The sequence below is a fragment of the Ahaetulla prasina genome, chromosome 5 (assembly GCF_028640845.1).
Source record: "Ahaetulla prasina isolate Xishuangbanna chromosome 5, ASM2864084v1, whole genome shotgun sequence".
NCBI classification, from domain to species: domain Eukaryota; kingdom Metazoa; phylum Chordata; class Lepidosauria; order Squamata; family Colubridae; genus Ahaetulla; species Ahaetulla prasina.
Window position 1 is genome coordinate 62,399,844 of NC_080543.1, and position 25,014 is coordinate 62,424,857.

A 25,014-nucleotide genomic window follows, 5' to 3' on the forward strand; every position below is an offset into this window, starting at 1 on the left:
AGTTAACTCCTCCCCCACTTTCTTTAACTATTGTTGTCTGCACTTTTTTTCTTTTCTTTATATATTTCTGCATTTGTCTTTTATTCATGTAAAAAGTCCCAATCAAAGAGATATATCTAAATTAAATTAGACTTCTATCTAAAATTCTGGAGAGCAGCTGCTAACTTTTAGATAATGTTAAAGTACACAGACCAATGGTTAGTTACAATATCAGCTCTAAATGTAACCAATCAATAGATTGTTTCAATGAGTTTTTTTTCCCATCTTATGCACAAAACTTGTATCTCAAGTTCTTTGGTTTTTTTTACAAAATGTCATTTTAAGGGTTGGAGTTCCTTTACTTTCAGAAACTCATATTTCTCACTCATTTATAACCATAAGTATGTGGTACGTGTGTCCTATACATGAGTTAAAATACCTTACTCCTTTATTAACATATGAAAAAACAATTGAAAGATAATAGCTCAGGAACCTGCTAAGCTGCAGTTAAGCTTGTAAAAAAGCTTCTAGTTAAACTAAAAGTACAGTTTTAGTTTAGATGGACAGCTAGATGCATAGAGTGCAGAAAGGAGAAGTCAGTAGCATAGATCGCTTCCCTGATTTAGGAAATCCAGATCTTAAGCCTCCATCTTAAGCCTCCTATCTGTACTATCTCTGATTTAAATCTAAGGATGGCCAATTCTGCTGTTTTTGTTTTTGAGGATTTATCTTCTTCTGACTGTGTTGGTTGGTCCACTTTCTCTCCCATCCAAAAATGTTCATGCATATCTCCATATATGTTGTAGCAATAGGCTGAGCTAAAAAAATAAAAAATAAAAGATGGTCCTTCAGAGTTGGCATACACTTTCTGGCCTTGGTGGAGTTGTTTCACTACTGGTGCTACCTAACTTCCAGAAAGATGCCAGATGAGGCACTATATGTGTGTGTGGACTCCTACAACCTGTGGCCTTACTTGCCAAGTATGAAAGAAAAAAAATGAGCAAAATGAAATTCCATACTGTTATTTCCTAGGCCTGAAGCCTGAGATACGAGACTAGGAAAATCAGCCCTCCTCTGGAGATAGATTTATCTCACAGGTGATAAATAAAATTGCAGTACATTTGGTGGCATCTATGGGATGTTTATTTCCCTGAAAGATGTGGATTCAAATCCAGATGAGTGAATGTGAATTCAAAATGTTTACTTTTGACTTGATATATGCCTGACATATATGAAGGCAGTATACATTTTCATGCCCTCATCTCCAAATGCATCCATTTTAATACAGACTTTCCCTCACACATACACTTTTAAACCAATTTTCCACAACAAAATTAAGCTTTATGGTGAATATTTTTAAATATATTCGATATGTCCATTCAAAATAATCTCCAGGTATCTTACAAAATTTACCATAAAAACTAAAATATAAACAAAGCCATGGTGGTGCAGTGGTTAGAATACAGTACTGCAGGCTACTTCTGCTGGCTGCTGGCTGCCAACAGTTTGGCAGTTCGATTCTCACCGGCTCAAGGTTGACTCAGCCTTCCATTCCTCCAAGGTTGGGTAAAATGAGGACTCAGATTGTTGGGGGCAATATGTTTAGAGAGGGCTGTAAAGCAATGTGAAGTGGTATATAAGTCTAAGTCTAAAACAAACAGCTGAGGTATATCTTGTTTCAGGTTAAACCTATTAGAGCTGTTCTTACTCTAGGAAGCAACTGTAAACAATTAACAGTATTTTTCTGCATGAGCTGTCATGCCTCCATTCAGTTTTGTTTTCCAGATTAAATATATTACTTTTCTTCCATTTTTCATCAAAGAATATTCCCTTCAGCTATCTTTGTTCCACACTCCCATTTTTTCCAAATCCCCCCCCCTCCCTCCCTCCCTCCCTCCCTCCCTTCCTTCCTTCCTTCCTTCCTTCTTCCTAAAAGAAGTAAGAAGAGTCCAGAAGTAAATGCAGTTGCCTGTTCAAGTCTGAAGAAGAAAAGTGAAAAATAACATATTTGTGTCATCAGCAATTTCTTTCCATCTCTCCATCTAATACAGTTCCTAGTAATCCCCTGCATTAGAACTGATAAAACAAAGAGATAATCAGTAAGATGCTTGGGCCAGGCAATCTCTAGAACAAGGAAAGCACTTATATGTATTCAACTAGGACTGTAAATCTGAGAGACAGACAAATCTGTACTTCCCTACCTTACATGATTTTCCAAGAACTTCCAGTTCCAGAATTTCTCATCCAGTGGCAGGATTTTTGGAGACTGATTCAAGGGAAAACAAGAAACATTGCTGCTGAGTTATTGCCCCTCCCCCACAATATAAATGCCAACATGAGTCTATGTAAACATATATATTATTTAAGCAAACAAGCAAATATAAAGCAAAAGAGGCCTGGAATGTGCAAATACCAAAATCTTGGTCACAGTGCAGGTTTAGAAGTAAAAATATGAATGATTAAGATTGACAGAGTTTTGTTTTATGCATTTGGCCCTTGACCTAAAGCTAATTGATAGAAGAATCCAGGTAGGAAAGGAATAGATGCTCCTTTGAAGAAGTGTTCCATGCTTTTTGGAATTTTAATCCCATAAAGTTCAAAACAAAACTGCTCAGATGTTTTTAAATACAAAATCTGCCTTGTTTGCCTTCCAACTATCCTGAATGGTCCAGTAGAGTCATAACAGGCCAGAAAAATGATGCTGAGTCTTCCAATTTGCTGGAAGAAAGAGGGGGGAGGGAGAGGTAGGGGGACAAGAGAGAGATTCTGTACCATTCTTCTTTCTGCCTTTTCATTGCAGAGTTCAAGATGGCGTACACAGCATTACAACATAATGCTGGCTCTCATCATTTATATCATCTATTTTTTAAGCAGAAAATCTGATTACAGAAAAAACAAACCAAAAAACCAACATCACTTTAGAAGAAAGAAGTGAAGGGATTATTTTTTTAAATCCAGAAAAAAATTTCTATCTCAAAAAAACCCCCAACCTTGAATTCTCCAGATATATTTGTTTGCCCAGAATTTTATCTTTTAAAAACACCCTTCTTCTTCTTCTTCTTCTTCTTCTTCTTCTTCTTCTTCTTCTTCTTCTTCTTCTTCTTCTTCTTCTTCTTCTTCTTCTTCTTCTTCTTCTTCTTCTTCTTCTTCTCCTCCTCCTCCTCCTCCTCCTCCTCCTCCTTCTCCTTCTTGTATATATTGCTCATCCTACACTTAGTGCTTTCTGTTAAGGTATTTTCACATGGTAAGAAAAAACTCAAACTAAATTGGGATGTTCCTGGCAGTTTCAGAAGATGCATATAGTTCAGCCAGTGATAAAAGAGTAAAAAAAATTTTGCACACAGTGCAGCATATAGTACATAAAACAAATTATGGTGTTATTTCTGATCATACTATATTGCAGGAATGCAGTCCAGACTGAAATTTTAGTAAAAGGAGCATGTTGTGCTTTGTAGCGTTTATATACTCTAGAAGCCTGCTTTTTAACTTTTGACAGAGCAACTCAAGAAGCATGTAGAATTGAAGTCCAATATTTTTGGAGGGTGCCAGACTGGGGAATGTTAAGTAAAATTCATCCAGAAGATTACTAATTACAAGCATTGTAATTCCAGTTATTATATTCAGGAGAACAAAAAGAAAAAAATATTCTGGAACTTCCAGAAAGCTTTGAAGATATGAGTGATAATTAGACAATCTTAGCTTTAATAGTAATGGAGAAGTAGAACATAGTTCTTCTAGCCTTTTACTTCAATCTCATTCATCAGAAAATTCAAAATCTATGACTATTTGTGGGGCAGAAGAGAAATGCAGAAGCCAATCTATGGTTCCTGGTTCCTGACTGATCTTCTGCCTGAGACAAGATGCCAACCATAATATAAGCAGAAAGTATTTGGAAAGAGGCCTGGATTTAGCATATATTTTTAAAAATAGCAATGAAAATTCAAAACATATTGCCAAATTCTATGCAACTTTAAAGTTCTATTGGGAAATACATCTTCCTGTACATTACTATATGGAATAGTTTCGGACTTATTTCTATATTTATTCCAGGAACAAGACTACAGTTTCATTCAAGAAATGACCTGCCAGCTTCAGCTCATTTCTACTTTCTAGGATGTTATTTAACTTTTGTTGTCATTCATTGTGTCTATACAATATATCTTAATGGTGAGCTTTCCAGCCCATGTTGCAGCCCTGAAAATGGTATAATAAATTGCACTTCTAGCGGCATATAAGTCACTTTGCAGGAAAGAACTAACCTGGTCCTCATACACTTTGTAGTCAAGTGGGATATGGAAAAACTGTTGGACTCAAAGGGTTTTTGGTTCTTTCAACTCAATGGGGTCTGGAGCAGGTGACAATGCCTAATCATCTTTGGCTGACTGAACCTGGAAAGCTAAGTAAGATCAAATTGGTTATACATGAATAAAACATTTAATGCTTGTGTTCTAATGTCTGGAGTTTTGTGGCTCAGATTTGGTTGATCTACCTGAAAGGGCAAGTTGATAAACATATGTGAAACTTAATTATACAGTACTCAAAAAGCTGGACAATAACTCTTTGGCTATAAAGTTCAGCTCTGCTGAACATTTTTTAAAAAACTGGGTTTGCATATGAAAGATTAATCACAGGAATTTTTTAAAAAGCAAAGGATCATAAATGGCTGTATGGCATAGGAATCAATGCAGAACTCTTCCTAATCCCTTTATGGGAAATATAGATGCAAATGTGAGTAAAACTACATATTTAAAAAGTTCCTTTCCATGAGATTATATTTGCTCTTAAATTCTAAATGCTGATAGATTTTTGCAACAAAGCAACTTCCATAAAGCTTAATGGGAAAAGGATGACAAGCTTGGGATTTTATTTATTTATTTAGGAAAATTTAGCCTGTTACTCATGGCAATTGTAGGTGGCTTACAGAAGATAAAAACACAATGTAAAAAAAGTTTAAAATAATAAAAAATAATAAAATTATAATAAAACAATAACACCTCAACACCATCCCCTTGGCGACAACAAACACTCATATCAGCCATTTAATGGGCCCCATCCCATTCTGGGTTTCCCAGGCCTGCTGGCAAAATCACAACTTCAGGGCCTTCCGAAAGAGTGGGAACCAGTCTAATTTCTGGAGGAATATGTTCAAGAGGAAGGGTGCCACCACGGAGAAGGCCTTCTTTTGGGTTCTGCCAGGTGTACTTCCTTAAGGGACAGAACCTGCAACATTCCTTGCCTCCCCGCTCTAGTGGGTCAGGCAGACGTAACTGGCAAGAGACGGTCCCTCAGATAACCTGGTTGCAAGCCATGAAGGGCTTTAAAGGTGACAACCAGTACCTTGAATTGCACCTGAAAGCAAATTGGCAATCAATGCAGCTCCCACAGGAGAGGTGACACATGTGCACACCACAGTCTGCACAAATCCATTCATGTAATAATGTTACTGTGCAACATAAAAATCAAATGTATTCAGTGGTATTAATGAAGACATTTCAGTTAGGGCTGCCAACATTTTTTGATTAAATCTGTTACAATATTCAGGTTAATTAATAGTTGAATAAACAGGGCAATTTTAATAATAATGGGGCATTTTAATTCATGTAACTGAAAAATAGACTAATTGGTTTATTTTCTTTGATTATTTGGATTATGTTGAGTTGTTCTATGTGACAATGAGAATATAGTTACTTTGATATTATAATTTATTGATTCCTTCAATATCTGAGAGATAGCCATATTCTGCTGAAATATGGAATTATACTTCTAATTAATTTACTGATAAATGTGTGATTAATCAAACAATATCCTAAAACATTGTAGACATGTAAGTAAACTTTGAAAGGTGATACTTTTACCATGCAGAATTTTTTGCATGTAGTGTCAGATACAATTAACCCATATTTAACTGTGCATTGACCTATCTGCTACATCCCTGTTCTGACAGCCTGGACATGGTAAAAGACTGGTTGTGAGTTTTAGGGCTTTGCATTCTGTGAAGATTTCAGATTCAAAGCCACCAATGAATTCCTCTGTGATCTCACTAGATTTCTTACATCCTATCATGTGACCCACTATGCCCATGTTAGATATGAACAGAGCAGTGATATAATAGGTTTTGTTTAAAGATAAAGTGCAATATTTTTATAACAACTTTCTCAGTTTCATGCAGCCATACTCTCAAAACCCTAGCTTGAGCTTATAAAGCTGTTTACAAATAAATCCTATTACAGGTAATAGCTATACCACCACTCTAGGTGTTTTGAACACAGAGCTAAATGTTATCTTCATTAATCCCAAAAGCCTTTTATGTCAGTTTATAATGGAAGGACCTTCTATTAAAAAGCAAAAGGCAGCAAGTCGAAATAGCCTACCTGCATCTTCTGTCTCTAAAACGACCTTGTGTAACCTTCCAAATATGTTGAGACTTCATTTCACAGCAAGTGCAGGACTGTGAATTATTTAGTCAAAGTTATTTCCCATCTTTCCTTCAGGAGCTTGACACTCTAGGTACAGCATTCTTTCCTCTGTTTCAACAACCCTGGGAAAAGGGTTGAGCTGAGAGAGAATAACCAGCTCACAATCACCCCAGTGACATTCAATGGCTGAGGATAGACTTGAACTTGGATCTGCCTGTCCTGGTACAATCATGTTACTGTAATTCTGAGATCTTACTTGAGCCCCAGAAAAATGATTTTCATAATTTCTTTTTCACTGGATTTAAAATATCTTATTTATTCTAACCACATGAACTCTGAGTCCGGAGCACTCTTTTTTGTTTGTTTCTGTGATAATTATAAGAACATGTTTGCCCATGATGTGGCAACAAAGGATGTTGGTTTTCTGCTGGCAGTTTTTTTTAACTCCCCACTCTGGCAATGGTGCTGCAATTTCCCATTGCACTGTTAAGCAAGCAAATCCTGCTTATTCTCTAAGGCCATGGGAGATTGGCCAGGACAAAGAACCATATTGAATTGTTACTGCTGTGATCTCTCATGGACAACTGTTAGCTCCTTCTCATCACTGAGAGTGTAAAGTAAAAATCAAAAGGATGGGAAGATATTTCATGCTGTGTAGCAATTCTCCACAGGGCAATTGTTGCACGACAAATTTTGGTCTTAGATTGGCTCCTGTAGAGGTAATATTAATAAGAATCATGGCTTTATATAGGAAGGAATTGAAGGTAAAACTGAAGGCTAAATTATTTACTAAATTATAGAAAAGTTCTGGGGATGTGTTTGCGAGGTATTATGAGCCAACTTCTGTAAAACAAGCAAGAAGGGGAGCATCTTTCATACAGCTGGATGCCTTAGAATTTTGCTTGGATGGGACTCTATGCCTGCAGAACTTAATATTTTTAGGGTGCCTGAATTGAGTCTCCTTCCTTCCTTCCTTCCTTCCTTCCTTCCTTCCTTCCTTCCTTCCTTCCTTCCTTCCTTCCTTCCTTCCTTCCCATTCCCTGCTCAGTTACCTCTTCCCCTTGCAGAGATCTGTCAAAGACAAGGTGGTGCTGGAACTAAGTTCCACTGCTTGTCCTGTATGTCACATGCAAAAAGAATAGCACTTTAATCATGTAGTCATAACTGCAAAAGGGGGTTAATAATTTTGTATGGATGGGCAAAAAACCAAGAATAAAATTAAAAATAATGCAAGATACAAGGAAAAGGGGGGGGGGGGTCTTAAAATGCCTAATTTAAAATTGTATTATGAAGCAGTTGTCTTATCATTAATTACTGATTGAATTAATTTAACTGAGGAAAGAGTTTTGAATATAGAAGGTTATGGTTTGTTATATGGGTGGCATGCCTATTTATTATATGATAAGAAAGTAGATAAAATATTTAAAAATAATATAATTAGAAATGCATTATTGAGGGTCTGGAGGAAATATCAATATAAATTAGATGGAAAGATTCCAATATGGGCAATCCCGAGACACATGATAGAAAATATAAATATATATCAAAAGATGGAGGTAGTTACCTATAAAGAACTTCTTTGTATGGAAAAGGGGGAATTACAATTAAAATCCAGAGAAAAGATGGGGGAAGAAGGGAAAAATTATACATGGTTCCAATATGGACAATTACAAGCTAGATGGAAATTAGATCAAAAAATAGGTGTTAAGCAAACTGAGGATAATTTGTTAAAACAAATGAGAGATCAAGGCCAACAGCATATTAAGAGGTTGTATAATGTATTAGTAGAAATAGACTCAGAGACTGAATTGGTTAAGGATTGTATGATTAAGTGGGCACAAAATTTTCAGCAACCAATAATGTTGGAAACTTGGGAAAGAATTTGGGTGAGGAATGTTAAATTTACACAAGCGCAAAATATGAGAGAAAATTTTTATAAGATGTTTTATAGATGGCATTTAGACCCCAAAAAGTTGTCATGTATGTATCCTAATGTACAGGCTAAATGTTGGAGATGCGATTGTGAAGATGCCACTTATTACCATATATGGTGGACTTGTAAAAAAGTTAAAGCATTTTGGATTAAAGTATGGTGGATCATGCAGAATATTTTGAAAAAGATTAAGTTTACTCCACAGTTCTTTTTACTAGGAATAATTATGGATTGTACAGCTATAGAGACTAAATTGATTTTGAACTTAATAACAGCCGCGAGACTTTTGATTGCTCAATATTGGAAGAAAGAAGAATTACCTACAATTGAAGAATGGACACTCAAAGTATCAAATCTGGCAGAAATGGCAAAAATTTCTGCTTACACGAAAGACTATACACAAGAAAAATATATTTTAGAATGGAAAATGTGGATTGATTATATTCAAAATAAGTATCAGATAAAAAAATATCGAATAGCATATGAGTAAATTTAGGAAATATTTTGTATTAGATATATTTTTGAAGGAGAGGGGAATTGAGAGTGTGATTATGTGTGGGGTGACTAGAGATTATAATTTAGGAATTATTTTGGATTATGATTTTTAGTTTTGATACCCTGCATTTTGTTCTGGGAAGTCGGGGTGGGGGGTGCGGGGTAAGGGGGAGGGGAATTGGGGGGTTGAGAGTAAAGGATGGAGTGATGGTTAATGTACAGGGATTATTGAAGATGTAGGGCCGGGTCTGCCCAGTTACCATTTTAGAACGATGGGGAGGGAGAAAAGAGGAGAGAGTAGGAGGTAGGAAAGAGGAGAAGAGGAAGGAAGAGGGGTAGAAGAGGGAGAAGGAAGGTGGAGGGAGGAGAGGATGTAGATAAGAGAAGGAGACGAAGGTCTGGAAAGTAGAAGAAGGTAGAAGAGGGAAGAGTGTTAAAAAGGGGGGTGGTGACTGGGCAAGCCCGACTAATTGTATATAACTGTACATTGGATGAGCTATTTGATATGATTGTAAAAATAAAACTTTTTTATGAAAAAAAAATCATGTAGCCATAACTGTCATCTTGACATTTTTTGCTTCCTCTGTAGTTGCCTCTGTTGTCTTACCTTATCTACCTCCAGTTTTGTTTTGCCCCTTTTCTTTATTCCTCTTTCAGTCCATCTCTATCCTATCATTTTCCCTTTTTCAGCTAAAAGAGGAACATGTATGTATATGTGTGGGTAGCATATTTAAATACAGGTATAAGTGATTTATGTATGTGTGAAAGAATGTTTTGAATGTATAGATGGGGAGCAATTAATTGTGTAAACATGATACTTTGTTTTACAGGCACATATTTTAAACTATTAGATATTAATGTATTAATATACTTCTATTACAGTCATTATTTGAAAGTAGGGAAGGTATTGCAATATTCGTTTTTTAAAATATCTACTTTTCCTTTCAGATCAAATCTGTACTTCTAATATTAACATGATTTCCACTCTTTAATACAGCTAAAATATCTCTTTACAAAGATGTACCTTTTCAGAGAAAGTGAGAGGGCACTACAATTGTTTTATTATAACTTTCTCAGAACAAGAACATTTTTTGTGTTAAATTAAATGGAAATTTCTTTGAAATGGATTGTTTTTAAAGCAACTCTTTTGACAGTGCTGGTTATCCTATATTTGTTAGGCTTCCAGAGAGTTTATCTAGAAAGCTTAAAAATGTGGAAATATTTTTCCATGATCTCTGATACTGAGAATTAAGTTTTACTTTGTTTCTGTTATGAAACACTCATCGTAATAAAACAGAAATGTTTCTTTCTCAATCTTTCCAGGAACAGGAGGGAAGTTCCTAGGAACCTGAATATGCAAGTGCAATTAAGGAACTTGTGACTTTTTGTAACTTTTAAAGCATTTTTCTACAACCTCTTTGCCAAAGAGCTTGTAGAAAAATAGTAATAACCCAGATAACGATTCAAGAAACAGAATAATGCTCATAGACAGACAAAATTAGTTAGATGACTGCCTAGGTCCTAGGAGGTATTAAATCATGAAAGACTGGACAAAAATGCATAGTGGGTTGTAAAACTGCTGTACCTTAGACCAGGAGTTTCCAACCCCTGGGCTGTGGCCCAGTACATTCAGTACCAGCCGGGTCATGCCAGCAGGAGGCAAGTATGTGCACAAATGTGCAGCCCCACATGCATGAGTGACAGGCACTTGCGCTCACGCACGAAGCTCCATTTATGTGAGTGGTAGGAACTTGTGCTTGCATTTCCATTTGTGCAAACAACAGGTGCATGCACCCTCCACTTGCACAAATGTGCAGCTCCACATGCATGAGTGACAGGCACTTGCGCTCACGCACGAAGCTCCATTTATGTGAGTGGTAGGAACTTGTGCTTGCATTTCCATTTGTGCAAACAACAGGTGCATGCACCTCCACTTGCACAAATGTGCAGCTCCACATGCATGAGTGACAGGCACTTGCGCTCACGCACGAAGCTCCATTTATGTGAGTGGTAGGAACTTGTGCTTGCATTTCCATTTGTGCAAACAACAGGTGCATGCACCTCCACTTGCACAAATGTGCAGCTCCACATGCATGAGTGACAGGCACTTGCGCTCACGCACGAAGCTCCATTTATGTGAGTGGTAGGAACTTGTGCTTGCATTTCCATTTGTGCAAACAACAGGTGCATGCACCCTCCACTTGCACAAATGTGCAGCTCCACATGCATGAGTGACAGGCACTTGCGCTCACGCACGAAGCTCCATTTATGTGAGTGGTAGGAACTTGTGCTTGCATTTCCATTTGTGCAAACAACAGGTGCATGCACCTCCACTTGCACAAATGTGCAGCTCCACATGCATGAGTGACAGGCACTTGCGCTCACGCACGAAGCTCCATTTATGTGAGTGGTAGGAACTTGTGCTTGCATTTCCATTTGTGCAAACAACAGGTGCATGCACCTCCACTTGCACAAATGTGCAGCTCCACATGCATGAGTGACAGGCACTTGCGCTCACGCACGAAGCTCCATTTATGTGAGTGGTAGGAACTTGTGCTTGCATTTCCATTTGTGCAAACAACAGGTGCATGCACCTCCACTTGCACAAATGTGCAGCTCCACATGCATGAGTGACAGGCACTTGCGCTCACGCACGAAGCTCCATTTATGTGAGTGGTAGGAACTTGTGCTTGCATTTCCATTTGTGCAAACAACAGGTGCATGCACCTCCACTTGCACAAATGTGCAGCTCCACATGCATGAGTGACAGGCACTTGCGCTCACGCACGAAGCTCCATTTATGTGAGTGGTAGGAACTTGTGCTTGCATTTCCATTTGTGCAAACAACAGGTGCATGCACCTCCACTTGCACAAATGTGCAGCTCCACATGCATGAGTGACAGGCACTTGCGCTCACGCACGAAGCTCCATTTATGTGAGTGGTAGGAACTTGTGCTTGCATTTCCATTTGTGCAAACAACAGGTGCATGCACCTCCACTTGCACAAATGTGCAGCTCCACATGCATGAGTGACAGGCACTTGCGCTCACGCACGAAGCTCCATTTATGTGAGTGGTAGGAACTTGTGCTTGCATTTCCATTTGTGCAAACAACAGGTGCATGCACCTCCACTTGCACAAATGTGCAGCTCCACATGCATGAGTGACAGGCACTTGCGCTCACGCACGAAGCTCCATTTATGTGAGTGGTAGGAACTTGTGCTTGCATTTCCATTTGTGCAAACAACAGGTGCATGCACCCTCCACTTGCACAAATGTGCAGCTCCACATGCATGAGTGACAGGCACTTGCGCTCACGCACGAAGCTCCATTTATGTGAGTGGTAGGAACTTGTGCTTGCATTTCCATTTGTGCAAACAACAGGTGCATGCACCTCCACTTGCACAAATGTGCAGCTCCACATGCATGAGTGACAGGCACTTGCGCTCACGCACGAAGCTCCATTTATGTGAGTGGTAGGAACTTGTGCTTGCATTTCCATTTGTGCAAACAACAGGTGCATGCACCTCCACTTGCACAAATGTGCAGCTCCACATGCATGAGTGACAGGCACTTGCGCTCACGCACGAAGCTCCATTTATGTGAGTGGTAGGAACTTGTGCTTGCATTTCCATTTGTGCAAACAACAGGTGCATGCACCTCCACTTGCACAAATGTGCAGCTCCACATGCATGAGTGACAGGCACTTGCGCTCACGCACGAAGCTCCATTTATGTGAGTGGTAGGAACTTGTGCTTGCATTTCCATTTGTGCAAACAACAGGTGCATGCACCTCCACTTGCACAAATGTGCAGCTCCACATGCATGAGTGACAGGCACTTGCGCTCACGCACGAAGCTCCATTTATGTGAGTGGTAGGAACTTGTGCTTGCATTTCCATTTGTGCAAACAACAGGTGCATGCACCTCCACTTGCACAAATGTGCAGCTCCACATGCATGAGTGACAGGCACTTGCGCTCACGCACGAAGCTCCATTTATGTGAGTGGTAGGAACTTGTGCTTGCATTTCCATTTGTGCAAACAACAGGTGCATGCACCTCCACTTGCACAAATGTGCAGCTCCACATGCATGAGTGACAGGCACTTGCGCTCACGCACGAAGCTCCATTTATGTGAGTGGTAGGAACTTGTGCTTGCATTTCCATTTGTGCAAACAACAGGTGCATGCACCTCCACTTGCACAAATGTGCAGCTCCACATGCATGAGTGACAGGCACTTGCGCTCACGCACGAAGCTCCATTTATGTGAGTGGTAGGAACTTGTGACTTTTTGTAACTTTTAAAAGCATTTTTTCGGCCAAAGAAAAAATGCTTTTAAAAGTAAAAAAAAAAGTAAAAAAAACCTCCGATGATCACGCGGCTCAGCTGGGCATGCGGGAGGGAAGAGGGGGCAAGGATTTTTTCTACTGGTTCTCTGAACCACCTGCCACCATCGCTACCGAATCGGGTGATCTGGTTCAACCTGGGAGCATTTCACCCCTAGTTCCAAACCAGTCCATCATATTTTCCCCAAAATAAAATAATAAGAAGCCCAATTGGGCTTTTGAGCACATGGCAATAAGGCCAAGCGTTTATTTCAGGGTTCAAAAAAAATATTTTTTCCATATCTCAGTCTGAGAGGCTAAATGGAGATTATTTTAAGGCAGTGAATTACATGTCTGAACTATTTTTGCAGGTTTAACTGTCTGAGTCTTAAAATAGCTATGAGATCACATTATTCCTATATACCATAGAACTGTATCTTTTGTAATATTTAGAAGACATCTAGCATACCTATAGTCAAGAACTGTATTGAAGGTAGAAAACAAAGTGATTGCCTGCCTTGATTTGTGTTTTCTTGGTAGAAAAAATAGTAATAACCCAGATAACGATTCAAGAAACAGAATAATGCTCATAGACAGACAAAATTAGTTAGATGACTGCCTAGGTCCTAGGAGGTATTAAATCATGAAAGACTGGACAAAAATGCATAGTGGGTTGTAAAACTGCTGTACCTTAGACCAGGAGTTTCCAACCCCTGGGCTGTGGCCCAGTACATTCAGTACCAGCCGGGTCATGCCAGCAGGAGGCAAGTATGTGCACAAATGTGCAGCTCCACATGCATGAGTGACAGGCACTTGCGCTCACGCACGAAGCTCCATTTATGTGAGTGGTAGGAACTTGTGCTTGCATTTCCATTTGTGCAAACAACAGGTGCATGCACCCTCCACTTGCACAAATGTAGCTGCACACGCACACGCACCTGCCACTCACACAGAATCTCCCTCTTCCCCCCTCCCCCACCACCAAGCCAGAAAGGTTAGGGACCACTGCCCTGGACCTATTCTATGTTGGCTAAGGTTCTGGTAGAATCTTCAATAGGTTTGGAGAAATGCAGCTTGGGAAAAGTTTTATTAAAGAACATTTAAAAGTTCAATGTGAAGGAATATAACTTTGGTGAAGCAATTCAGGGACATGGAATTCACTGAATATAATAAATCATTGGATTCCCCAAAAAGCTATGTGTTCATCCCAATGTACCAGAAGGCTCCTCTCAGTCTTCTTCCTCAGTGCTAATTAAAATACTTTCAGATTGGGTGACTTCACAATCTTCTACATCAGTCTGGGTGTAACATTTATTTATTTGTCAACAAATACAAGAAAACAAGTAACAAAGTAGACACAGACACGGACACATGAAAAAAAATTGGCACACACAAAAAAGGATATAAATTGGCAAAATATAGCCATAAACACATAGAATGATTACATATAATTGGGAACAGTAGGACAGGTACGGTAGTCATGCTGGTGCGCTTATGCACGTCCCCTTAGGGATCTCTTAAGAAACATGAAAGGTCTATGGTAGACAGTTTATTGTAAAAGTTATATTTCCTACAATTAAGATTAGAGCAAATTACATTGAGTTTAAATCTATTGATGGCCCTTGTATTATTATGGTTGAAATGAAAGTATTCATTTACAGGTACAGTAGAACATTTTGGTAAATAATCTTATGAACTAAGCATAGGTCAGAACGTAGATGATGTAGTTCAAGGCTTTCTAAACCTAAGATTTCAAGCCTGGTGGGATAGGGAATTTTATTTCGAGCAGAAGACTTGAGAACTCTCCTAGTAAAATATGTCACATAATGTCTGAACTTGCCAGTCCCTTTTTTTTAACAGGTTCCCTCAGTGCATTATTGAATAAATAAAAACACTAAAATATTTGAAAAGATACAAAAATATATTTATAATTGTATTCACATGATCTCTAAACTTTAACTGAGTTTGGCAACTTATTATTATTATGGTTGAAATGAAAGTATTCATTTACAGGTACAGTAGAACATTTTGGTAAATAATCTTATGAACTAAGCATAGGTCAGAACGTAGATGATGTAGTTCAAGGCTTTCTAAACCTAAGATTTCAAGCCTGGTGGGATAGGGAATTTTATTTCGAGCAGAAGACTTGAGAACTCTCCTAGTAAAATATCTCTGGACCTTCTCTAATGTAATGATGTCTCAAATACAGTGGAAGTATATATACACATGTGCTTAATACTTTAGATCGGGGGTGTCAAACTAAGGCCCGCAGGCCAGATCCGGCCCATGGGGTGCTTAGATCTGGCCCGCGGTGCCTCTGCCAGCAAAAATGGAGCCTGGGAGAGCCGTGTGCTCCGTTTTTGCTGGCAGAGGCACCGCGGGCCAGTCCTTCACTTTTCACTGGCAGAGGGCACTAAAAACTAACTAAACAAACTAAAAACAAAACAAACGGAGAAATGTTTCCTCTTTTACATTTGAGCATCCAAGAAGGGACAGGAAAGGAGAATGGGAAAGTGGAAAGACAAAGGAAAAGAAAAGAAGGCAGGAAGATTATAATGAGAGAGAGGGTCTGAGGGAAGTTCTGCCTTAGCACTTAGACACCACAGGTGCCCTTGATACAAATGATGTAGAGCTGGCCACACCCACCCTGGCCCCCCAAGGTCAAATACAGCCCTCATGCAGCCCTCAATGAAATTGAGTTTGACATCCCTATTTTAGGTGGATATAATAAAACTCATGGTTGATCTTCAGAATCTAGATGGATCAGAAATATGTTTCTGATAAAAGAAAGCAAGTTATTTTTAAACAATATATAAATACTAGATAATTGCACAAAATGCAAATATGAATATAAATGCTACTTATTATGAACGTAGTTTCCTGTTGATGCCAAATCTTGCTAAGGCTCTGACAGATGGGTGACTAATGTCAGTCTAGATATTAGCCCATTCATAACTTTCCAAAAATAACATTTTTGCCATTTATCCTTAAAACATGCTAAATCCTTAAATTTGCATTTAAAATTTCATTTGTTAAAGATTGAAGGAAATTCTCCCAATGAGTGCTAACAACCTTGCTGTTTTGAGGATTTTTAATATTTAAAAAGCAGAAAAAAGTAATACAAAAAGTGACTAAGAAATGAGGCTTGGCCAAGGTTTATGTCCACATAGGCCACATTACAGTTGTGGATTAGATTGAATCCTTTGATTTCCAGCCATACTACTCACCAGTTCATTCAAAAAAAAAAATTCTTGCAGCGTGTTCACAAAGAACAGGTATCCAGAGTAACATGTAGCTAATCCCACAATATCTCCTTTTTCTGGAGAGATTTTGCTTGCCAGGGTCTGTCCTCTGATCAGCAATCTCAGCCATGTCATCCTCACTCCTTCACAGATGTCTACTTTTTCCATGTCTTCACCTGAAGTCCCATTGCCACTGAAACATTGTGCCAGTTTCTGAAATAAGAAACGCACAGGAATAGATTATTGGTTTATCACCCACATGACCACATTTTAGCTGCCAAAGTGCAACAACCACTGAATGGGAGCAAATAATTAAGATCTTCCAACTGGATATCACCAATATCTTTGCAGCTCAGATTTGGTAGCCCTAATTATGATGCCTGCTTGCTTTAAAAGACTCATACATGTTATCAATCATTTTTTTCAAATATGTTTGCAGCATAAAATACAATTTAAATTGCTTTGTTTTACAAGCTATAAAATGCATTTTAGCTGCCAAAGTGCAACAACCACTGAATGGGAGCAAATAATTAAGATCTTCCAACTGGATATCACCAATATCTTTGCAGCTCAGATTTGGTAGCCCTAATTATGATGCCTGCTTGCTTTAAAAGACTCATACATGTTATCAATCATTTTTTCAAATATGTTTGCAGCATAAAATACAATTTAAATTGCTTTGTTTTACAAGCTATAAAATGCATTTTAGCTGCCAAAGTGCAACAACCACTGAATGGGAGCAAATAATTAAGATCTTCCAACTGGATATCACCAATATCTTTGCAGCTCAGATTTGGTAGCCCTAATTATGATGCCTGCTTGCTTTAAAAGACTCATACATGTTATCAATCATTTTTTCAAATATGTTTGCAGCATAAAATACAATTTAAATTGCTTTGTTTTACAAGCTATAAAATGCATTTTAGCTGCCAAAGTGCAACAACCACTGAATGGGAGCAAATAATTAAGATCTTCCAACTGGATATCACCAATATCTTTGCAGCTCAGATTTGGTAGCCCTAATTATGATGCCTGCTTGCTTTAAAAGACTCATACATGTTATCAATCATTTTTTCAAATATGTTTGCAGCATAAAATACAATTTAAATTGCTTTGTTTTACAAGCTATAAAATGCATTTTAGCTGCCAAAGTGCAACAACCACTGAATGGGAGCAAATAATTAAGATCTTCCAACTGGATATCACCAATATCTTTGCAGCTCAGATTTGGTAGCCCTAATTATGATGCCTGCTTGCTTTAAAAGACTCATACATGTTATCAATCATTTTTTCAAATATGTTTGCAGCATAAAATACAATTTAAATTGCTTTGTTTTACAAGCTATAAAATGCATTTTAGCTGCCAAAGTGCAACAACCACTGAATGGGAGCAAATAATTAAGATCTTCCAACTGGATATCACCAATATCTTTGCAGCTCAGATTTGGTAGCCCTAATTATGATGCCTGCTTGCTTTAAAAGACTCATACATGTTATCAATCATTTTTTCAAATATGTTTGCAGCATAAAATACAATTTAAATTGCTTTGTTTTACAAGCTATAAAATGCATTTTAGCTGCCAAAGTGCAACAACCACTGAATGGGAGCAAATAATTAAGATCTTCCAACTGGATATCACCAATATCTTTGCAGCTCAGATTTGGTAGCCCTAATTATGATGCCTGCTTGCTTTAAAAGACTCATACATGTTATCAATCATTTTTTCAAATATGTTTGCAGCATAAAATACAATTTAAATTGCTTTGTTTTACAAGCTATAAAATGCATTTTAGCTGCCAAAGTGCAACAACCACTGAATGGGAGCAAATAATTAAGATCTTCCAACTGGATATCACCAATATCTTTGCAGCTCAGATTTGGTAGCCCTAATTATGATGCCTGCTTGCTTTAAAAGACTCATACATGTTATCAATCATTTTTTCAAATATGTTTGCAGCATAAAATACAATTTAAATTGCTTTGTTTTACAAGCTATAAAATGCATTTTAGCTGCCAAAGTGCAACAACCACTGAATGGGAGCAAATAATTAAGATCGGGGTGTCAAACTCGCATCGTCATGTCGTTGTCACTTGACATATCTCTACTTTTCCCTTTGCTAAAACGAGGGCTGCTTAAAACATTTTGCCATTTATCCTTAAAACATGCTAAATCCTTAAATTTGCATTTAAAATTTCATTTGTTAAAGATTGAAGGAAATTCTCCCAATGAGTGCTAACAACCTTGCTGTTTTGAGGATTTTTAATATTTAAAAAGCAGAAAAAAGTAATACAAAAAGTGACTAAGAAATGAGGCTTGGCCAAGGTTTATGTCCACATAGGCCACATTACAGTTGTGGATTAGATTGAACTTTGATTTCCAGCCATACTACTCACCAGTTCATTCAAAAAAAAAAAATTCTTGCAGCGTGTTCACAAAGAACAGGTATCCAGAGTAACATGTAGCTAATCCCACAATATCTCCTTTTTCTGGAGAGATTTTGCTTGCCAGGGTCTGTCCTCTGATCAGCAATCTCAGCCATGTCATCCTCACTCCTTCACAGATGTCTACTTTTTCCATGTCTTCACCTGAAGTCCCATTGCCACTGAAACATTGTGCCAGTTTCTGAAATAAGAAACGCACAGGAATAGATTATTGGTTTATCACCCACATGACCACATTTTAGCTGTGCTTTTTCAGACTATTAATAGAATGTCATCAAATGTTCCAACTCACACCTATGCCAACATTTTTCTCACAGAAACACATGTTGCAACCTATGTACTAATTAAACCTGTATATTTAAAAATGCTTTTGCATATGAATTCTTTTGAAGACTGTTTTGCACAGCTTCCTTCTTTTATTTACGTAAGAACCATACATGATGAAAGATTTCCTCATTAATGAAGTTAATATAATCCTTATGCTCAGAAGGGCTATTTCGGATGATCTGACAATTCTCCTTTATGCATTTCTGTTGTCAAACTGCAATAGTAGCAATTATATAAAGATAGTGTAAGTTTATTTCTGACAAATTAAATTAATATGAAGCTGGTTTACACTAAGGCAGATTATTAATTCGTATTTTCCAGATTTCACAATACAAGATTAATTTCTTCAACCAGAACTAGATCTATGTAGGTCGATGCATGTTACCATTTCACCCATTAAAAATAAAGATGGAAAAATTCCAAGCCAATAAAAAGTTTGTTCATCTGGAAACCAGCGTTCATTTTTTCAAATATGTTTGCAGCATAAAATACAATTTAAATTGCTTTGTTTTACAAGCTATAAAAATGCATTTTAGCTGCCAAAGTGCAACAACCACTGAATGGGAGCAAATAATTAAGATCTTCCAACTGGATATCACCAATATCTTTGCAGCTCAGATTTGGTAGCCCTAATTATGATGCCTGCTTGCTTTAAAAGACTCATACATGTTATCAATCATTTTTTCAAATATGTTTGCAGCATAAAATACAATTTAAATTGCTTTGTTTTACAAGCTATAAAAATGCATTTTAGCTGCCAAAGTGCAACAACCACTGAATGGGAGCAAATAATTAAGATCTTCCAACTGGATATCACCAATATCTTTGCAGCTCAGATTTGGTAGCCCTAATTATGATGCCTGCTTGCTTTAAAAGACTCATACATGTTATCAATCATTTTTTTCAAATATGTTTGCAGCATAAAATACAATTTAAATTGCTTTGTTTTACAAGCTTTAAAAATGCATTTTAGCTGCCAAAGTGCAACAACCACTGAATGGGAGCAAATAATTAAGATCTTCCAACTGGATATCACCAATATCTTTGCAGCTCAGATTTGGTAGCCCTAATTATGATGCCTGCTTGCTTTAAAAGACTCATACATGTTATCAATCATTTTTTTCAAATATGTTTGCAGCATAAAATACAATTTAAATTGCTTTGTTTTACAAGCTATAAAAATGCATTTTAGCTGCCAAAGTGCAACAACCACTGAATGGGAGCAAATAATTAAGATCTTCCAACTGGATATCACCAATATCTTTGCAGCTCAGATTTGGTAGCCCTAATTATGATGCCTGCTTGCTTTAAAAGACTCATACATGTTATCAATCATTTTTTTCAAATATGTTTGCAGCATAAAATACAATTTAAATTGCTTTGTTTTACAAGCTATAAAAATGCATTTTAGCTGTGCTTTTTCAGACTATTAATAGAATGTCATCAAATGTTCCAACTCACACCTATGCCAACATTTTTCTCACAGAAACACATGTTGCAACCTATGTACTAATTAAACCTGTATATTTAAAAAGCAGAAAAAGTAATACAAAAGTGACTAAGAAATGAGGCTTGGCCAAGGTTTATGTCCACATAGGCCACATTACAGTTGTGGATTAGATTGAACTTTGATTTCCAGCCATACTACTCACCAGTTCATTCAAAAAAAAATTCTTGCAGCGTGTTCACAAAGAACAGGTATCCAGAGTAACATGTAGCTAATCCCACAATATCTCCTTTTCTGGAGAGATTTTGCTTGCCAGGGTCTGTCCTCTGATCAGCAATCTCAGCCATGTCATCCTCACTCCTTCACAGATGTCTACTTTTCCCTTTGCTAAAACGAGGGCTGCTTAAAACATTTTTGCCATTTATCCTTAAAACATGCTAAATCCTTAAATTTGCATTTAAAATTTCATTTGTTAAAGATTGAAGGAAATTCTCCCAATGAGTGCTAACAACCTTGCTGTTTTGAGGATTTTTAATATTTAAAAAGCAGAAAAAAGTAATACAAAAAGTGACTAAGAAATGAGGCTTGGCCAAGGTTTATGTCCACATAGGCCACATTACAGTTGTGGATTAGATTGAATCCTTTGATTTCCAGCCATACTACTCACCAGTTCATTCAAAAAAAAAAATTCTTGCAGCGTGTTCACAAAGAACAGGTATCCAGAGTAACATGTAGCTAATCCCACAATATCTCCTTTTTCTGGAGAGATTTTGCTTGCCAGGGTCTGTCCTCTGATCAGCAATCTCAGCCATGTCATCCTCACTCCTTCACAGATGTCTACTTTTTCCATGTCTTCACCTGAAGTCCCATTGCCACTGAAACATTGTGCCAGTTTCTGAAATAAGAAACGCACAGGAATAGATTATTGGTTTATCACCCACATGACCACATTTTAGCTGCCAAAGTGCAACAACCACTGAATGGGAGCAAATAATTAAGATCTTCCAACTGGATATCACCAATATCTTTGCAGCTCAGATTTGGTAGCCCTAATTATGATGCCTGCTTGCTTTAAAAGACTCATACATGTTATCAATCATTTTTTTCAAATATGTTTGCAGCATAAAATACAATTTAAATTGCTTTGTTTTACAAGCTATAAAAATGCATTTTAGCTGTGCTTTTTCAGACTATTAATAGAATGTCATCAAATGTTCCAACTCACACCTATGCCAACATTTTTCTCACAGAAACACATGTTGCAACCTATGTACTAATTAAACCTGTATATTTAAAAATGCTTTTGCATATGAATTCTTTTGAAGACTGTTTTGCACAGCTTCCTTCTTTTATTTACGTAAGAACCATACATGATGAAAGATTTCCCTCATTAATGAAGTTAATATAATCCTTATGCTCAGAAGGGCTATTTCGGATGATCTGACAATTCTCCTTTATTCTAACAGCAAGTTTGGGCATTGTTTCCAAACAGAACCTGATTTTGGTGGGAAACAAAGAGAATGAAAAAATGACATAATTGAAATTGAGAATTATTCTCCTTTGCGTACTTCTGTTGTCAAACTGCAATAGTAGCAATTATATAAAGATAGTGTAAGTTTATTTCTGACAAATTAAATTAATATGAAGCTGGTTTACACTAAGGCAGATTATTAATTCGTATTTTTCCAGATTTCACAATACAAGATTAATTTCTTCCAGCGTGTTCACAAAGAACAGGTATCCAGAGTAACATGTAGCTAATCCCACAATATCTCCTTTTTCTGGAGAGATTTTGCTTGCCAGGGTCTGTCCTCTGATCAGCAATCTCAGCCATGTCATCCTCACTCCTTCACAGATGTCTACTTTTTCCATGTCTTCACCTGAAGTCCCATTGCCACTGAAACATTGTGCCAGTTTCTGAAATAAGAAACGCACAGGAATAGATTATTGGTTTATCACCCACATGACCACATTTTAGCTGCCAAAGTGCAACAACCACTGAATGGGAGCAAATAATTAAGATCTTCCAACTGGATATCACCAATATCTTTGCAGCTCAGATTTGGTAGCCCTAATTATGATGCCTGCTTGCTTTAAAAGACTCATACATGTTATCAATCATTTTTTTCAAATATGTTTGCAGCATAAAATACAATTTAAATTGCTTTGTTTTACAAGCTATAAAAATGCATTTTAGCTGTGCTTTTTCAGACTATTAATAGAATGTCATCAAATGTTCCAACTCACACCTATGCCAACATTTTTCTCACAGAAACACATGTTGCAACCTATGTACTAATTAAACCTGTATATTTAAAAATGCTTTTGCATATGAATTCTTTTGAAGACTGTTTTGCACAGCTTCCTTCTTTTATTTACGTAAGAACCATACATGATGAAAGATTTCCCTCATTAATGAAGTTAATATAATCCTTATGCTCAGAAGGGCTATTTCGGATGATCTGACAATTCTCCTTTATTCTAACAGCAAGTTTGGGCATTGTTTCCAAACAGAACCTGATTTTGGTGGGAAACAAAGAGAATGAAAAAATGACATAATTGAAATTGAGAATTATTCTCCTTTGCGTACTTCTGTTGTCAAACTGCAATAGTAGCAATTATATAAAGATAGTGTAAGTTTATTTCTGACAAATTAAATTAATATGAAGCTGGTTTACACTAAGGCAGATTATTAATTCGTATTTTTCCAGATTTCACAATACAAGATTAATTTCTTCCAGGCGATGTGAATTTGGTCTGTTCAAAACAATTTACATCCTACACAGCTACCAACTCTCATTTAATTTAAAAAGTAAAACGAGGGCTGCTTAAAACATTTTTTGCATATTTCAGGGTAATTTCTTCAACCAGAACTAGATCTATGTAGGTCGATGCATGTTACCATTTCACCCATTAAAAATAAAGATGGAAAAATTCCAAGCCAATAAAAAGTTTGTTCATCTGGAAACCAGCGTTCATTTTTCAGCCATATAGGAAATAGTGACACAAATATATTAACATTTACTAAATAAAGATCTTAACCTTTTAAACTATTTAAAATATTTAAATTTAAATATATTTTTCAAGTTTTTTTAATCTACTTACTGAGCAGACTACATCGACATCTTTCAAAACACAGCTTTTGAGAAAATGCTTCATTGACTGTCAATGTAGAGCCCGGGTGTCAAACTCGCATCGTCATGTCGTTGTCACTTGACATATCTCTACTTTTCCCCTTTGCTAAAACGAGGGTGGGCATGGCCACCATGTGACGGATCTGGACCATTTGCCATGAGTTTGACACCCCTGATGTAGAGCATAAATGCCCCAAATCAATTAACAATCTATATAATTTGGAGCAATGCAATCATAACCACTGCTACAACTGTATGAGCTTTATTCTACCTTGTTCTGATGGATCAATCAATCATTTCCATGCAAATTTTTAGTAAGGCCTATTATCTCGTGATCTGAAAGTAAATGTGCCTATTCCTTACAATCTGTGCTAAACTAATATATCACAACTCCCCACCACCACCACAAAAATGGAAACTGTGAAAGTGATTTCATTTGAATGTATTCTCCACATCTTAGCAAGCTATTAAAAAAATTAAAACAATTTAAATGTGAGAATAGTTCTCTTCTCCCTGAACAAATTTTCAGTTTGTTTCAAGTTGTTAAATGCAGCTATTTCACAAGGCAATTTTTAAAGTTTTCTATATCTTTTGTTATTGTCTTCTCAGATAAATTAAAGAAGAAATTTACATATTTTTGCTGCTATTTTGGTAAGTTTATAAAAAAGAAAAATACAACCTCTTTCGAATCAGACTAAAAGTATAATGATAATAGTAATCCAGTTACAGAGAAAGAACTGGAAAAAAATCACAAAATGCAAAACCTGCAAACAGAAGTAGAGCAACTGTAGCCTAAGAAAGCAAAGATAGTACCAATAGTAATAGGCACCTTGAATGCAATCCCAAAATATCTTGAATACAACTTTAATACCATTGGCATTGACAAAATCACCCTCACTCAATTGCAAAAGGTAGCTTTACTTGGAATAGCTTCCATCCTTTGACAATACCTTTAACAGCATCAAATAACATCTGCTTATCCCAGATCCTTGGGAAGGCCTCAATAGGTGGATAAAAATACCAGATCCAGTCTAAACATCTGGATGACTTTGTGACCAACCATAATCTAGCATTATTTTTAAGCAAGCAGCATCCACAGCTTCCCAGCCACAGGTGTCTCCCATTGACCTTCCTAGGCTGCTGTTCTGAAACATTCTGGCGTACTTTCTCTATTTTATGTCAAAATCTATTCACCTTGATGTTTCTTCTTATATTTGTTTTTTCCCCTATGCTTAACTGCTCCTTTCTATAAAAAGGAGATTGTTCCATTCAC